General features: G+C 42.7%; 1 pseudogene; it reads right to left on the reverse strand.

The window, feature by feature from the left end:
* Positions 1-4,005: 4,005 nt before the first annotated feature.
* On the reverse strand, positions 4,006-14,343 carry LOC112923360 (eukaryotic translation initiation factor 2A pseudogene; annotated as a pseudogene).
* Between the last annotated feature and the right edge of the window lie 761 nt (positions 14,344-15,104).

Raw genomic sequence — 15,104 nt, forward strand, 5'->3', positions numbered from 1 at the left:
GAATATCTGAATGTGGAGTCACTTTCTCCATTTTCAACTGGTCAGATTATTCTCTCTCAGAGAGAAAACTGCACACAAAGAAGTGGAAAAAGAAACAGTCCAGGACTGAAGCAAGTTTCTTACCTCTCTAGAAACACAAGAAACAAGAAGGTAAGCATGCTTTGGTAGCAACTTTGTCTATCTTCTATTTAATTTTAACTTTGTGTGTGCACGTGTGTGTGCACGTGTGTGTGTGCATGAGAGAGAAGAGAGAGATTTTGTAATAAGTCAATAATAATTTGTTTTGACATAATTTGAGAATTTTTGTCTTTCAAAAGGGAAATTATAAGCATACTTCATTTTTTACAAATTGAAGGTTTATGGCAACCCTGCACGAAGCAAACTTATCAGCAGCATTTTTCCAGTAGCATTTGTTCATTTCATGTCTCTGTGTCACATTTTGGTAATGCTTACAATATTTCAAACTTTTTCATAATTATTACTATATTTCAAATTATTATATTTGTTAAGGTGGTCTGTGATCAGTGATCTTTGATATTGCTATTGTGATTTTTGGGGTTTGGGGTGCCAGGAGCCACATCAACATTAGATGATGAACATAACCGATAAATGTTGTGTTGCAACTGCTCCACCAACTGGCTCTTCCCCCATCTCTTCCTCTCCTGAGGCCTCTCTCTTCCCTGAGACCCAACAATACTGCAATCAGACCAATTACTAACTTTACAATGGCCCTCAGTGTTCAAATGAAAGGAAGAATTAATTGATGTGGCAAACCTTATTGCCTCATCTTAAGAAATTGCTGCAGCCACCCAACTGTCAGCCACTATTACCTTGATCGGTCCGCAGCCATCAGCATCAAGGCTAGACCCTCCACTAGCAAAAAGATCATGATTCACTGAAAGTTCAGATGATGGCTAGCATTTCTTAGCCATGAAGTATTTTTAATTAAGATATGTACATTGTTTTTTAGACATAATGCTATTGCACACTTAATAGACTATAGTATGGTATAAGCATAGCTTTTATATACCCTGGGCAAGAAAAAAAATTCATTTGACTGGCTTTACTGTGGTGGTCTGGAGCCAAACCTGCAGTATCTCCAAGGTATCTCCAAGTATCTCCAAGGGAGAAGCAATAAAGGAGTTAAGGGTGTGAGCTCTGAGTTCAAATTCTATTGCTTAAGGTTACTGAAGAGTAACTATGAGAAAACAACTTTCTCTTTTTGGGTCAAAAGTTTCTCTTTTCAAAAATTCATGACTCACAGAACTGTAAGAAAAATTAAATGATTTAATGTTATAAAGTGTTTAGAATGGTAATTGGCACAGAGTAAATCCTCCATCAGCTACTATTGTTTTACTTTGCACTCAAATTTTGTAACACTTCTTAAAATTTACCTGTTTTTTTTTTCCTCTCAGAATGGTTTGGTTTGAAAATTCTACTTTTTCCCCACTTTTTTAGAGAGAGAGAGAAAGAGACTGCGAGTGGGAAGGGGCAGAGGGGAAGGGAGAGAATCCCAACCTGACTCGTGCTGAGTGCCCTGAGATCATGGCCTGAGTAAAAATCAAGAGTCGGACACTTAACTGACTGAGCCCATAGGAGCCCCTAAAAGTTCTACTTTTTATTAAGGCTGCCTATTTTTAAGGATTTATTTACTTGAGAGAGAGAGAAAGAGAAAGAGAGAGAGAGAGAGAGCATGCACAAGTTCATGAATGTATGGGGAGAGGAGGGCCAGAGGAAGAGGGAGAGAGAGAAATTCAAGCAGATTCCTTGCTGAGCATAGAGCCCCACACGGGGCTCAATCTCATGACCTTGAGATCATGACCTGAGTGGAAACCACAAATTGGGCACTTAACCAACTGAGCCACCCAGGTGCACTAGACTGCCCATTTTTTAATAAATATATATCTTTTTATATGAAGTATACCACAAATTTTCTTGTTAAAGTATAATTAATCTCAAAGCATCGAGATTTATGGTTTTAAGATGCTTTCAATGCTCCTGAAAACAACAAAACCTAAAAGGGAAAGGGGAGAAAATGCTTCAACTTAAATGAAACAACAAATTGCCACAACTTCAAACCAGAAGTGATGGGGAACATCTGCCAGATACCTGCCTTTGGGCCATTATGAGATGAGACTGGGCATGCCAAGAGGCTACACATGTCCTGGGACTACAGGTCATACATAAAACCTCCCAACTATTGTTACCACCCAGAAGTTGCTTTCATTGGATCTTAGGCTAGCTATGGTCTGATCCGTGGATGGTTTAACTATGGAACCAGTTGGCCATAGTTGATCCAACTCATCTGCACAGACTCTGAAATTTGCAGAATCCTGCAAGAGGTCTAAGTTACCTTGTGTTCATTGCTGCTGATGCATTTGCTCGTAAATCCTAGTGCTCAATTTCATGGACTTCCTTTATGTGATGAAAGAAAATCCAACACATTGACTTTCTTTTTGACAGTTCGCTGTAGCAGAACTCTCCCTGGTTGAGATGTGTGTTTGTAAGGGATCAGTTTAACACATTCTTTGTCTTTGCAGACAGCAGTTTCTTGGTGCTGCTCTCCTAACTGGAGATTCTTCCCTCGGACTGTGGCTTGCAGTTCCAGAGCAGAGAAGATGTTATTGTTTTCGGTGAAAGTGAATTGATGCCGCTCCGGGAGTCTGTATATTATCAAGACAACAAAGGTTCGGTGTTTCTTTCAGGAGCAGTAAATCAGATCCTTTGTGAGGTGTGCATTCAATCTTTTTCTCTTTCTTTCTTTGAGAAGTGGCCAAGCCAGGGCGATGCTTTTGTCTTTGCTACTTGGATTAAAGTGGGGAAAGATGTCTGAGTCACCAGGGCCCCCTCCTCCAGGCCTGCAGGCTTGCTGCCTCCCATTCGGCTTCCAAATGCCCACACAGCTAGTGCTGCCCCTCACACTTCCAGAATCCTTCACATCCATTCACATGTCTCTGGATCAGACTGACTTCCTGTTGCCTCATGTCCACGTTCCAGTGTTTTGGAGTCTTCTGTGCTCCACTCCACTAGGAATAAGTGAAGCCTGGTCTGGGGAGCTGGGCCATGCTGATGCTTTTCGCCTTGGTGCATGTTCTCCCATCTCAGGCAGCATGTCTGGACCCATCCTGGCACTTTTCTTTAGGCTGGCCTCTTCCAGTGCCTTTGAAAGGCCCCACAGCAGGAGATAAACTGATGTTAATGGCAGAAATGAAATTAACAGTGATTAACATATAATATTTTTTTATTCAGGAGTTAATTGTGTAAATATCAGTGAATATTTTGGAGTTTGGGTGGCTGGTAACTACAGTGGGGTCCAACATCACCATCCATTACTACAAAAGGCCATCTTGGCCTAATGGTGAAGTGGAGTGTGGATCAGAGGAGCTAGTTCTGCTGTCCTCTGCACAGGCTACTTTATCTGGAACTTCATATTTTACCTGTCATTGCATTACAGAAAGAACTTTGAAAATGAATATAGGAGACAGTGATTAACATCTTGAGGAATCTAGAAACCACACTATATGGAAGCGAGCAGAACTATCTAATCCAAAAGGGCTGCTGTTGGAAGAAAGAAAAAAAAAAAAAAGAAGACGACTTGGGTGGAAAAAGATTGTGGTTGCCAGATGTTTCAAGAAGTACAATGTAGTAGAGAAAACAAACCGATTCTGTGTAATCACCATAGGGTAGAACTTTGATGTGTAGGTGGAAGTTGCAGGGGCCAGATTGCATTTCATTCTATTTTAACAACCTTGTGGCAGCCTCATGGGCAAGCAGTCACCATGTCACCCGAAACACCCAAGCCAAGGCTGGCTCCTCTTCTCCAGGGTCTGAGAGGTAGGCCCTGGGTCTCTTGCTTCTGAGCATGAGTGGCTCTATGGCTGTTGGAGCAAAGGGCATAGCATCTCTCCTACGGTTCAGAAGGCATGGAGGAGGGCAGCAGGACCTCGCTGTGCTCATGGAGGTCGCCAAGCCTGACCGAGGCCTGCAGGGAATGTTTTCTCAGCTTTAAGTCTCGAGCCGATGAACCAGGCCTGGAGTTTCACCTGCCACCCCTGCCGCACTCTGAAGGGAAGGCTCCAGCCTCGACTCAGACAGTCCCATCTGCACCGTGAAGATGGGGCCGCAGGTGACCCTTGTTGGCCGAGGGATGAAAGGCAGGGGCTGCAGCTCTGGGTTGGGATTGGGCTGTAGACATGCTGTGTGGGGCTTTTTCTTTCCTTGTGTTCTTCCCTGTTTGTGAAATCTATTCCCACGAATGTTTTAGGCGCTGTCCTTCTCAGAAGGTTGAAAGCTAAGCCGGCTCTGTAGGAAGGAGCTCCAGTGTTCAGCCAAGTCCAGGGTAGGGGAAATCATTTGCCCTGCCCCCATCCGGTGGCCTTGAGTTGGCCCTTTGCCCACCTTTACTGATGGGAAGCTCACCAGTAAACCAGCAGACTAGCTAGTTTGATAGCCCGGAGCAGGGCTTTGGAGGCTGATTCTCACACCACAACATCTTAAATACCCACAGCCTTTTCATGCAGACACGCAGACATAGGAATCCTTCCCCATGCCTTAGCCTGCAGATTCTATCTGTTATAGGACAGAGAAAAGCAGAAGGAAAGGAAAACTGGTGTTGAATTTACTAAGAAAATTAAGTTCCAAGGGATTCCTGAAGTTGGTTCTCATTCTTTCCACTTAATCTACACCTTTATTTTGCTTACAGTTTAAAACTTCTATTTTAATACAATTTTATACTTAACAAAGAATGACACAAAAAGCATACAAAGAATTTCTGTATATCCAAATTTTTCGGATGTTAGTATCTTATGTAACATGAATGCAATGATCAAAATCAGGAGATTAACTTGATGTGACACTAATCTAATCCATAGGCCTTGGGCAGATTTCATCAGTTGTCTCACAAAGGTCTCTTTCCTGGTCCAGGTTCCAAACCAGCTTCATACATTGGACTCAGATGTCATATCTTCTCAGTCTTATTTAATCTGTAATAGTCTTACCTATACCCTTTTGGCAAATTTAATTCTAGAGAAGGAGAGCATATCCATTAGAGAAGTACTGAGTGTCCGCTTGCCCTGTGCTGTGCCCTGCTAGGGATGAGGGGACACCACATGGAAAAGGAGAGACACCATTCCTGCCACCTGAAGGTTCTCAATCCAGTGTTGAACACAGACAAGAAAACCAGCAGTTTCCATGCAGGATGCCAACTACTATAAGAAGGAATGAAGGGGACATGCAGGTTGAAAGGGAAGACACTTAAATAAACCAAATCGGAAAGATGTGGGAGAGGATTTCTGGAAAGGATGATGGTGGAGTTGAGGCCTATGAGATGAGTAGGAGTTACTCAAGCTGGGAGAACAATGTCATGCTGTGAGATCATACAGGCAGTGGCAATGGCGTTGGTGAAATTCTGATGGCACAAGACATCTGCCCTGAGCACTGAGCCAAAATGCATTCTGGAGTCTACACAGGATGCATGAAATGGGGCGAGGTGTGCATGAGGCTGGAGAAGCAGAGAGTGGTCAAATGCACAAAGGCTTGGAAGTTGCATTAAGGGCTTAATTTTGACCACAGGGTCATGGCAGATGTTGAAAGATGTTTTGTATAGGAATGTGGTAGTCATATTTGTTTTTACAAAGACTACCAGAGCATTTCAAGGGTGTTTTTATGCTAAAGTGCTTGGGTAACTTGTGTAAAGTTAGAGTGTGAAGCTGAGGCACTCCTGATCTCCAGTCCAGGACTATTGACTTCATTGTATTCCTCCTATTTTCAGTCTAGAAAGCTACTGGGTATGAAACACACATATAAGTGCTTCTGAGAAGCAGGCTGCATGTCCTGGCCTCTGCCCCTGGGGAGCCCACAGCCAGGGTTGCCCCAGCAGTGAACAGACACTGCAATAAGTATGATATGAGAGGGGCCCAAGGCTGGACAGTGATTTCTATTGTGATCTTATTCAGCTGGGAGAGCAGGAGAGGCTAGACACATTTGATCCTGTCGCTATGGGGTTAGGAGGGGACCACAGATAAGGGGTGCTATCCCAAACTGCAAGGTGGTTTGCTGAAAGGAGCAGAAGGCCAGGCCAGAATGGGCAACCGGCTAGGATATCAGGACTTGGGAAAATGCCAGGAAGAGGTGGAAGAGAATCCTTTCCTTTCCTCTGACCTGCCAGAAAAGGGGTGGGAAGAAAAAGGGAACTAGTCAGCATAGAGCTCTTTTTACCTGGAAGCCATCATGGTAGTTTCTGTTCTGCCATTCACTGCTGAGGAAGGTAGGGCTCTATGAGGTTAATGACCCGCGCAAGGTCACACAGATAGTAAGTGTTGAGTCAGGACTTTTTTTTTTTTTTTTTTTTTTAAAGATTTATTTATTCATTCAGAGAGAGCGAGAGACAGGCAGAGACACAGGCAGAGGGAGAAGCAGGCCCCATGCAGGAAGCCTGATGCGGGACTCAATCCCGGGTCTCCAGGATCACACCCCAGGCTGCAGGTGGCGCTAAACTGCTGTGCCACCGGGGCTGCCCTTGAGTCAGGACTTTGACAAAACCCTGACCTCATAGCTCTTTTTTCTGCTCTATGCTTCCTGGTATCAAGTGGAAATTCAGGTCCAGTCTAAGGAATTGTCAAAGCTGTATAGGTATGGGCAGTGGGGGATGCCTGGATGGAGGGGAAAAAAGAGAAAGTTTATGGTTGCCATCCCGAAGTAGTCACTAGTACCATGTAAAGTCCTGGCCACCATCAGGAAGATCCTACCTGAAGAGGGAAAGATTTAGATAAAACCTAATTCCAGGGAATGGGGTTGAGGCACAGCAGGGAGGGTGGTCACACAGCACTGGACTGGAAACAGGCTGACCTCCAGCAAGCAGAACTCTGCAAAAGCAGTTCTAAGCCAGGCTAGCCCAGGCTGGTGTGAGACTCAGTCCTGGTGCTCCTTCCTTATCCTAGATTCAGGATCTGTTCTTGATCCACTGCAAGCCTAGGGTTGGGTAAAAGCTGATCTAGAAGCAGCAATGCACCGGCTCTGGCCCCAGCTCCAGGAGGTTTTGTTGATGTTTAAGGAAGCTGTCTTTTCCCTTTTGACCCATATTCACCCCAGTTTGCAGGCCTGTTCCGTTCTAACAGGCAAGGCTGGAAGCACTTAAGAAGAAGAAGTCTCAGCTGGACTCTTCCTCTCTGTCCAGTGCCGGGAGAGAGGGAACTCTGCTACCCCCCAGCAGTCACTCAGCCTCTGGAGGCTCAGCTGGAGAGGGAAGTGTAAGCTAGGGGTGGAGGGAGGAAGATGGGAGGGTACAATTTGGCTTGACTCAGTTTTGTAGGGGGCACTATAAAAAAGGGAGGAAATAGGACAGGACTGTGAGAAACGGGCAGAGAATGACTTGCCTGCCCCAGTTTCTCATCTGCCAAGATGATAACTGAAGAGTTGGCTGCTATCAGGTAGCATTAACTCATATTCAGGGTTGACAAGGGACATTATCCTGGCTGGGTGCAGGGTTTCTCCAGCCATCAGGAAATCCTGCGACTCCAGCTCCAAGGAACTTTTAGACCGTGTAGAAAGAACACAGACAAGCAGATACACTTGAAATGTATTTATGGACCAACTTGGTTCACCCACAAATGGCTGGGCAGCACCTAAAAAAAATAAGGCAGGGGTCTCCCATGGCAGAATCTGGGGGTTGAAGTGAGCAATGTGAATATTTTTTTTGTGTGTGCTACAGTTTGCTTTCTGTCTTGGGAAAAGAACCTCAAGCTTCTTCGATCCCTTTCTATCATGAATTGTTGGCAGCTCTGGGAGATATTTTCCCTATTAAGCAAACCAACAGCTGCTGGTTTTGGCTACAGTTTGCTTTGCTCAGTTCTTGGGCGGAAAGAAGATGCTCAGCTGTCCTCAAGAGCTATCAGTGGAAATCAGAATAAAAAACACAGAACAGATGGGCCTAGAGAGTGGAAACCCTGAAGAGTGCTGTGGGTTTCCATCCACGGTAGAAAGCTGCAAATACCCAACAGTTATAGGGTTCTCCTCCTGCCTAGGCCTGGCCTCATGTGCTCAACTCCATACTGCAGGGATGCATGGTGTTCTCAGAACTCCTCCCATCTGACATTTCAGGATAGCGGACATAGGGAGAGTGGCAGATTTCTCTGAGGGGACAGTGAGCAAGGCACTGGGTAATTTCCTGGATCAAAATCTATCACCCATCACATCACTAATTTTACCATAAGTAAATTTACCATAAGTCAATTTCCTTTGGGTATCAATTTCTCCACCTCTGGGTTCTGATAGGAACCAACCAAAACAGCAGTTAACATCTGTATTATTATTTTCTATGTGCCAGGCATTGGTGTCCAAATTGGCAAGTCATACTTAATCCTTGCCTTATTCTCATGCTGTACTCATTTTACTGATTAGAACATTGCAGCTCAGAAAAGCCAAATAATTTACTCCAAGTCAGAGTTAGTATTAGCATTCCTGGGGTGGAATAATCCACCCACCAAAAAGACCCAAATACATACCAAGGTAGATACTGGGGAAGATTGATACCATTCATTTAATACATATAAATAGAAGCATAATAGCATACACACACACACACACACACACACAGAAAATCTTACTCAGCCAAAATCTATGTCCACCTACTCCATAGTCAAGGAAATGAACACAAAGATGGCCACACAATGAAGGATCCCCAAACATTGAGGGGAAAATCTGTAGCATTGGAGGATTGTCAAATTACATCAAAATTACAAATTGCATGAAGAGGATGGAAGCAAAGTTTAGAGCATCAGGAAATTCTTTAGAATCAGTATAATTAATGTTAACATGTGAAATAATGTTGCAGAAATGCATGAGAGTACTTTATATATAAATTAAAAATTTTCGAGATATGGAGAAAAAATAAGAACAATGAAATTAAAATGTGTGTTAAAGAGCAGAATCAACATAGCTGAAATTTGAATTTGTAAGCTGGAGGATGGCAACAAAGCATTCTTCCAAAATGTAGCCCCCAAAGACAAAGAAACAGAACCTATTAATGGAACATTAAGACATAGTAGGTTTATAAGAGAGTTCCAAATCCTATCTAATTGAAGTTGCAAAAGGAAATAAAAGAAAAACAAAACAGAGGCTTGAAGGGAGGAAATAATTGAAAGAAGACAAAATTTTCAGAAAGGAAGACATGAGTCCTCATATTGAAACAACCCAGTGAGTGTTAGGTAGGACAAAGGTAGCAGGTATGACATATGCATGCACTGTGGTGACATTTCAGAAAACCCACCATGAATAAAGCGTCCCAGAGGCCAACAAAGCTAAATAAGAGAGAAGATAGTTTCTGTATAAAGAAATGAACATCAGATCAGAATCCAATTTCTCAAAAGCAGGAGAGGATTTCTAAAAGCAATGGATCAATATTTTCAACGTTGTTGGTATGTGATTCTTAAAAAATTTATTTATATTTTTTTGGTATGTGATTTTTTTAATAATAAATTTATTTTTTATTGGTGTTCAATTTGCCAACATACAGAATAACACCCAGTGCTCATCCCGTCAAGTGCCCCCCTCAGTGCCCGTCACCCATTCATCCCCACCCCCCGCCCTCCTCCCCTTCCACCACCCCTAGTTCGTTTCCCAGAGTTAAGTCTCTCATGTTCTGTGTGATTTTTAATGAGAATTCTATTCTAAGGAAAAAATTAAATACAAAGGTGAAAATAGTTTTTTCTAAAGCTCTTTAAGGACTCAGAATGTTTATCCAACAGAAGCTCTATCAAACTTCTGGAGAACCTATTCCAGGAAAATAAATAAAAATATTGATAATCTGAGGAGGACTTGAGATAATCTAAGGAGGATTTGAGAGTAGCACTTAGTCAAAGAAGTACAGGAGTATTAAATATTATGTTACATTAACACTCATTTTTGAAGTAATTAATGATAATAACTCAAATCCATTATTCCTTTTTTTTTTTTTTTTTTGCCAACAAATCCATTGTTCCTACATGACCTCAGAACAGTTCAGATCATGGGAGAAAAGAAAAGCTTTCTATGTTAGAAATTTTCACAACAATGGCATTTTCCACAGGTTTTTGAACAAGAGCACTCACATTTTCACTTTGCACTTGATGCCACCTCTGTCACCCACACAGGAGGCAAGACTTCTTTTGCTAAGGAAACTGAGCCAAGGAGGCTGAATACTTGGAGACATTAGACACATTAGAAAATTGGGTGACAAAAGGAGAATAAAGTGAGATGCTAACAACTGATCTAGAAATATCCTCAGGCTCCCATTGCCATGGTGGGAGATTGTAGGGTCTTTCCCTGGAACAACTGAACCACTCAGGGAAGAAGATCTACACATCTTGACATGTGAAGGTCACTAATGTCATTGTCGATGGGCCATCCCACCAGCCAGCGGTGTAACTCTCCAATCGAATAAGCTCTTCCCTGTGTGTTGTCATCAGCTCCAAAGGAGACCCAATATTCAGGGCTTAATGCCTTTGCTCCGATTTTTCCTCCCGCCTCTTGATTTGGGGATTGTATTCATTTGCATTTCATATAATAATTAATATATGTTGTGTCTCGAGTCCTGTTTTCTTTACAATATATAGTTCTTCACAACATACAGTTCTTCACTGTCATTGGCTTATGAATATTTTCCCATGTCTATCTCCCCACTAGGCTGCAAGCTCCCTGAGGACAGACGGAAGCCACCCCTGATTGTTAGGTCTGCCGAGTCTCCTGCTATGCTTTCCCCAGGATGTCTCTCAGTAAATTGACTTTGGTGAACAATGTGAAAATACTTTATAGACTGTATATTGATGTGAACAAAAGGACAGCTTCTAATTACAAAATGGGGAGAAAGCAAATTCCAAGGAGGCCTGCGATTCCTCGGTGCTGATTCCAAGAGAGATGAATGACAGATATGCTACCTGGGTCCCCATACTCTCACCAGCGTCCTGGAAAACCTGAAGAGTCAGACAGGGTGGGTGACAGCATGGTTTCTTAGCTGGAGGAGAGCAGAAGCAAATGCAGAAACAGTTTTTTCTTTCCCACCCCCCCTCCCTCCCACCACCCAAGGACAAATGGAACCCATGATGTTTGGCTTGATTTTGAGGTTCATATTCTCCCTACATTTCCGGACCTTTCCTGTATCTCTTGTATTAGCCCTGAGAACAAATGTCTTGATCACAATCTTCACCAGGTTCTCTCAAGGAAAGGACCAGGTTGCAGGAACCAGACTTAAAATGGGTTCCTTATTTAAGAGAGTGTATGTGAACAAGCATGAGTGAGAGAGAGAGCAGGAGCAGAGGGACAGAGGGAGAGGGAGAAACAGGACCCCGCTGAGCAGAGAGTCTGACATGGGGCTGGATCCCAAGACCCTCGGATCATGACCTGAGCCAAAGGCAGGAGCTTAACAGAGCCATGCAGGCACTTTTATTTTTTTTATTCTGTTACCTGCTAGAAACTTTCAGATATATTATCAATGTCGTTCCTGACAGACTCCACATGAGATTTTTTAAATTTTATCTTGACTAAGTTTATGCAAAGCTCAGCTTGTGGGAGGCAAGAAATACATATACAGAAATGAATAAGAAGCTTAGCACACTAGAATTCTGTATCCAGCTCCATCTGACCATTCCGGGCTACCAAAGAGATTGCCTAAATTCCTTCTTTGTGAGAAGAAATGATATCCAGGCACATAATCAAACTCTTTTGGGGGGTCCTTGCTGAATAGAGCAAAGCCTGAGCCTTGATTTAAGAATAATGAGAACTTTAACAAGGCTAGAAGGAAGTGGACTATAAAGCAATTCAGTTTTTCAGAAAGTCACTACACTGAGTTTCTTCTGAACAAATTACTAAATTAATATAAGTTTGAGAGAAAGAAATTAATATTTATCTTAAGGTTACAGAATTTTATGTATGTATGTATTTATTTATTTATTTTAGAGAGAGCACGTGGACATGTGTAAAGGGGTGGAGGGAGAGGGAGAATCCTAAGCAAGCTCTCTGCTCGGCGTGGAGCCCGAAACGGGGTTCCATCTTACAACCCTGAGATCATGACCTGAGGCTAAATCATGATTCGGACACTCAAACAACTGAGCCAGCCACTTGGGTGCTCCCAGAAATGAACTTTTGTATACCTTGCTCGTTTGCACTGATTTCTTTTATTCAATCTAATGGGTTGCATTTTTTAAAATTTAAAATGCCCTTATTCATTTATATGGTAAATGACACTGAATAACAATGACATGCGAGGTATAGTCTGTTGAGCTTAGCTAAGAAATTTGTATCTTTTTTCCACATGTATTGAAATGTAGGAAAAGCCAATTTAATGGACATAATTAACTGATTTCACGTATATTCCAAAGCTTGGAAAGTGATTAAGTTATAAATAGATGAGCAGCAATGTGGGTATGTGATAAGCAGGTGAAATTCAGGTGCTTTATAGAGTTTAACACAGAGGATGTATTTCCACTGATTTATGCTAACAAATTGCTCTCTGTCAATCTTTTTATTTTTTTTAATTTTTATTTAGTTATGATAGTCACACACAGAGAGAGAGAGAGAGGCAGAGGCATAGGCAGAGGGAGAAGCAGGCTCCATGCACCGGGAGCCTGACGTGGGATTCGATCCTGGATCTCCAGGATCGCGCCCTGGGCCAAAGGCAGGGGCTAAACCGCTGCACCACCCAGGGATCCCTCTGTCAATCTTTAAAATAACCAATTTCAAATCTTCCTGCTCCTGGAGAAGAGTGATACCTCTTAAAAAAATCTCCAACTTAGAGTTTTTCTAGCTGTTTAAGTTGCTGATTGTTTTTTCAAGTTTCAATTGCTTTCAGGTCTTTGATTCTTGATTTTTCCATCTGTCTCAGGGTCTCCAGATGTGATCAGAGACATACTATTTCGTGGTGTGCTCTGTGGAGCAGGGTAAGTGCCAAATCTTGGTTCTTGTCATTTCTTGCTTCCTACTTTAGAATTTTCTTAGCCTCATATTTCCTTTGATTTTTAAGAGCTGCTTTTGATAATGGCTTCTCATTTCCTGGTTGTGATTTCTAATTCAGCAGTTGTGTCTCCTCAGAGAGCTTGGAATGGGTAATTGGTTTATTCCTTAAGCCGAGAGTCTATCAACTACTGCACATTTAGATTTTTTGTCGAATACTTCACTTTTAACTGCTTAGTAAGCTATCGTTTTTGCTGGAAATAGCCTATCCAAAGAATGGCTGCCAGGATAGGCCTGGCCTAATGCCAAAGGTTGTACCCATTATTAACATCAAACCTGAGAGCATGCGTGGCAGTTAAAATGTGCTCCCCATCTGGGCACCAAGGAAAACATGTAGGATCAGAGGCTGCTAGTTTAGAAATAGGTTTGTATTTTTTAACATTCCATGATTGCATTTGTCTGCCAGGGTTTTAAACCCAGCTAGCCTTAATATATGGCCATGAGGACTAAATAAGTTAGACATTAGAGCACCAGCTCCACAGTCAAACACAGGATCACATTTCAAGTTGAAAATCGTTTTGTTGGCAGACATAGAATCATAAATAGCATAAAACTCAGTAGAACTAGAATTCTAAATTTCACCATAAATGAGTCTATGTTTTGGTAATCGAATAAATTCTAGCCCTTTCTTCATCGGCTGCAAGGTAATGCAATATTTGTTCTCTGTAGTAGAAAGTTCCTTGCTTGTCAAATCCATTCTAACTATTACAACACAGCAGTGCTTTTCATTCCTTAGTGTCCTAACGTCTCAATCCGAGAGAAACTGACTGTGGGGCCTTGGAACATCTCCACCACTGAATCCGTACCCTCATCTGCCAGGAAGGGCATGAATGCTTCCATCGTCTCCTGGGAAAGCTATGTTCCTTTCCAATGCCCCTTAATGTCATAAATCATTCCACTGCTGCTGAGTCTGGTATCTAACAGGGAAGAGATCAGTATATGGGTTCCTTCAGTGCTGTGAACACACCGTGGCCTTTCCTACTATTCCCTGGGCTAAAATGTTCATCCTGGCTCTTTATGTAAATACTTCTTTGCTAACCTTCAAAGATTTCTTTCTTTTCTTTTCTTTTTTTATTCATGACAGACACAGAGAGGGAGAGAGAGGCAGAGACACAGGAAGAGGGAGAAGCAGGCTCCATGCAGGGAGCCCGACGTGGGACTTGATCCCGGGTCTCCAGGATCACGCCCTAGGCTGAAGGCAGTGCTAAACCGCTGAGCCATCCAGGCTGCCCTAGCCTTCAAGTTTTAGTGGAAATACAATCCTTTTCAAATCAGCCTCTCCCAGATAATGTCTACCTCTGTGCCTTTTCGGTCATTACTTCCTTGCTCGTCATTATCTTGCTTAGTTATGTGTTTGTCCATCGTCCGTCTTCCCCAGCAAAATGCAGGCTCTGTCAGGGAAGGAATCTTGCTGGTCTTACTCATTACTGATGCCCAGCCCGTCGAGAGCGTGGCACATCTTAAGTGTCAATATATATTTGTGAAATGCATTCATTTTTTCCCTTCCAACACGCTCAGGAAATAGCTATTGAATGAAGAATAAATAAGTGGACGGATGGAGAAATGCATACTTCCATTGTTAATCTTGCTGCAAATGCCCTCTGAGCATGTGTAGCAGCCCCTGGGTAGCAGATCACCTTTTCCAGATCTTTCCTCTTGGTCCTGTTCATGTGGCAGCATTGTTTCAAAACAGATTTCCTTTGAAAACTGCTAGGACAAGGATCAATCCTTTGTAAGTGGCCAGGACATTATGACTGTGGAACCCTGAAATATCTCTCAGTTTGATTTTTTTTTTTTTTTTACTGGAAAAGAAGATGAGGGGCCCTGAATCAGAGAGAAGTTTTTGATTTTCCTTGTCTGTGGTTTAGACTTAAACTAAAGAATGCTCTCCTGGCTTTCCTGAGCCCCTTCTTTCCACTGTTGGGCACCTGGCCCTGCCCATGGAAGGAGCCATCTGGACGTATCAGGGAAGGTCAATATTCATAATCCTGTGGCCAGGTGCTCTGTACAATTAAGAAACATGGCTTCTCCATGGGAACCCTCTGTTCTCCAAGGGTCGGAGTCCTGGTTTGTGTCCTGAGGCTGCTTCACACATTCATGCTTTTAGCTCCTTCAGTGTAACT

Source organism: Vulpes vulpes, chromosome 15, assembly GCF_048418805.1.
Source record: "Vulpes vulpes isolate BD-2025 chromosome 15, VulVul3, whole genome shotgun sequence".
Taxonomy (NCBI): Eukaryota; Metazoa; Chordata; class Mammalia; order Carnivora; family Canidae; genus Vulpes; species Vulpes vulpes.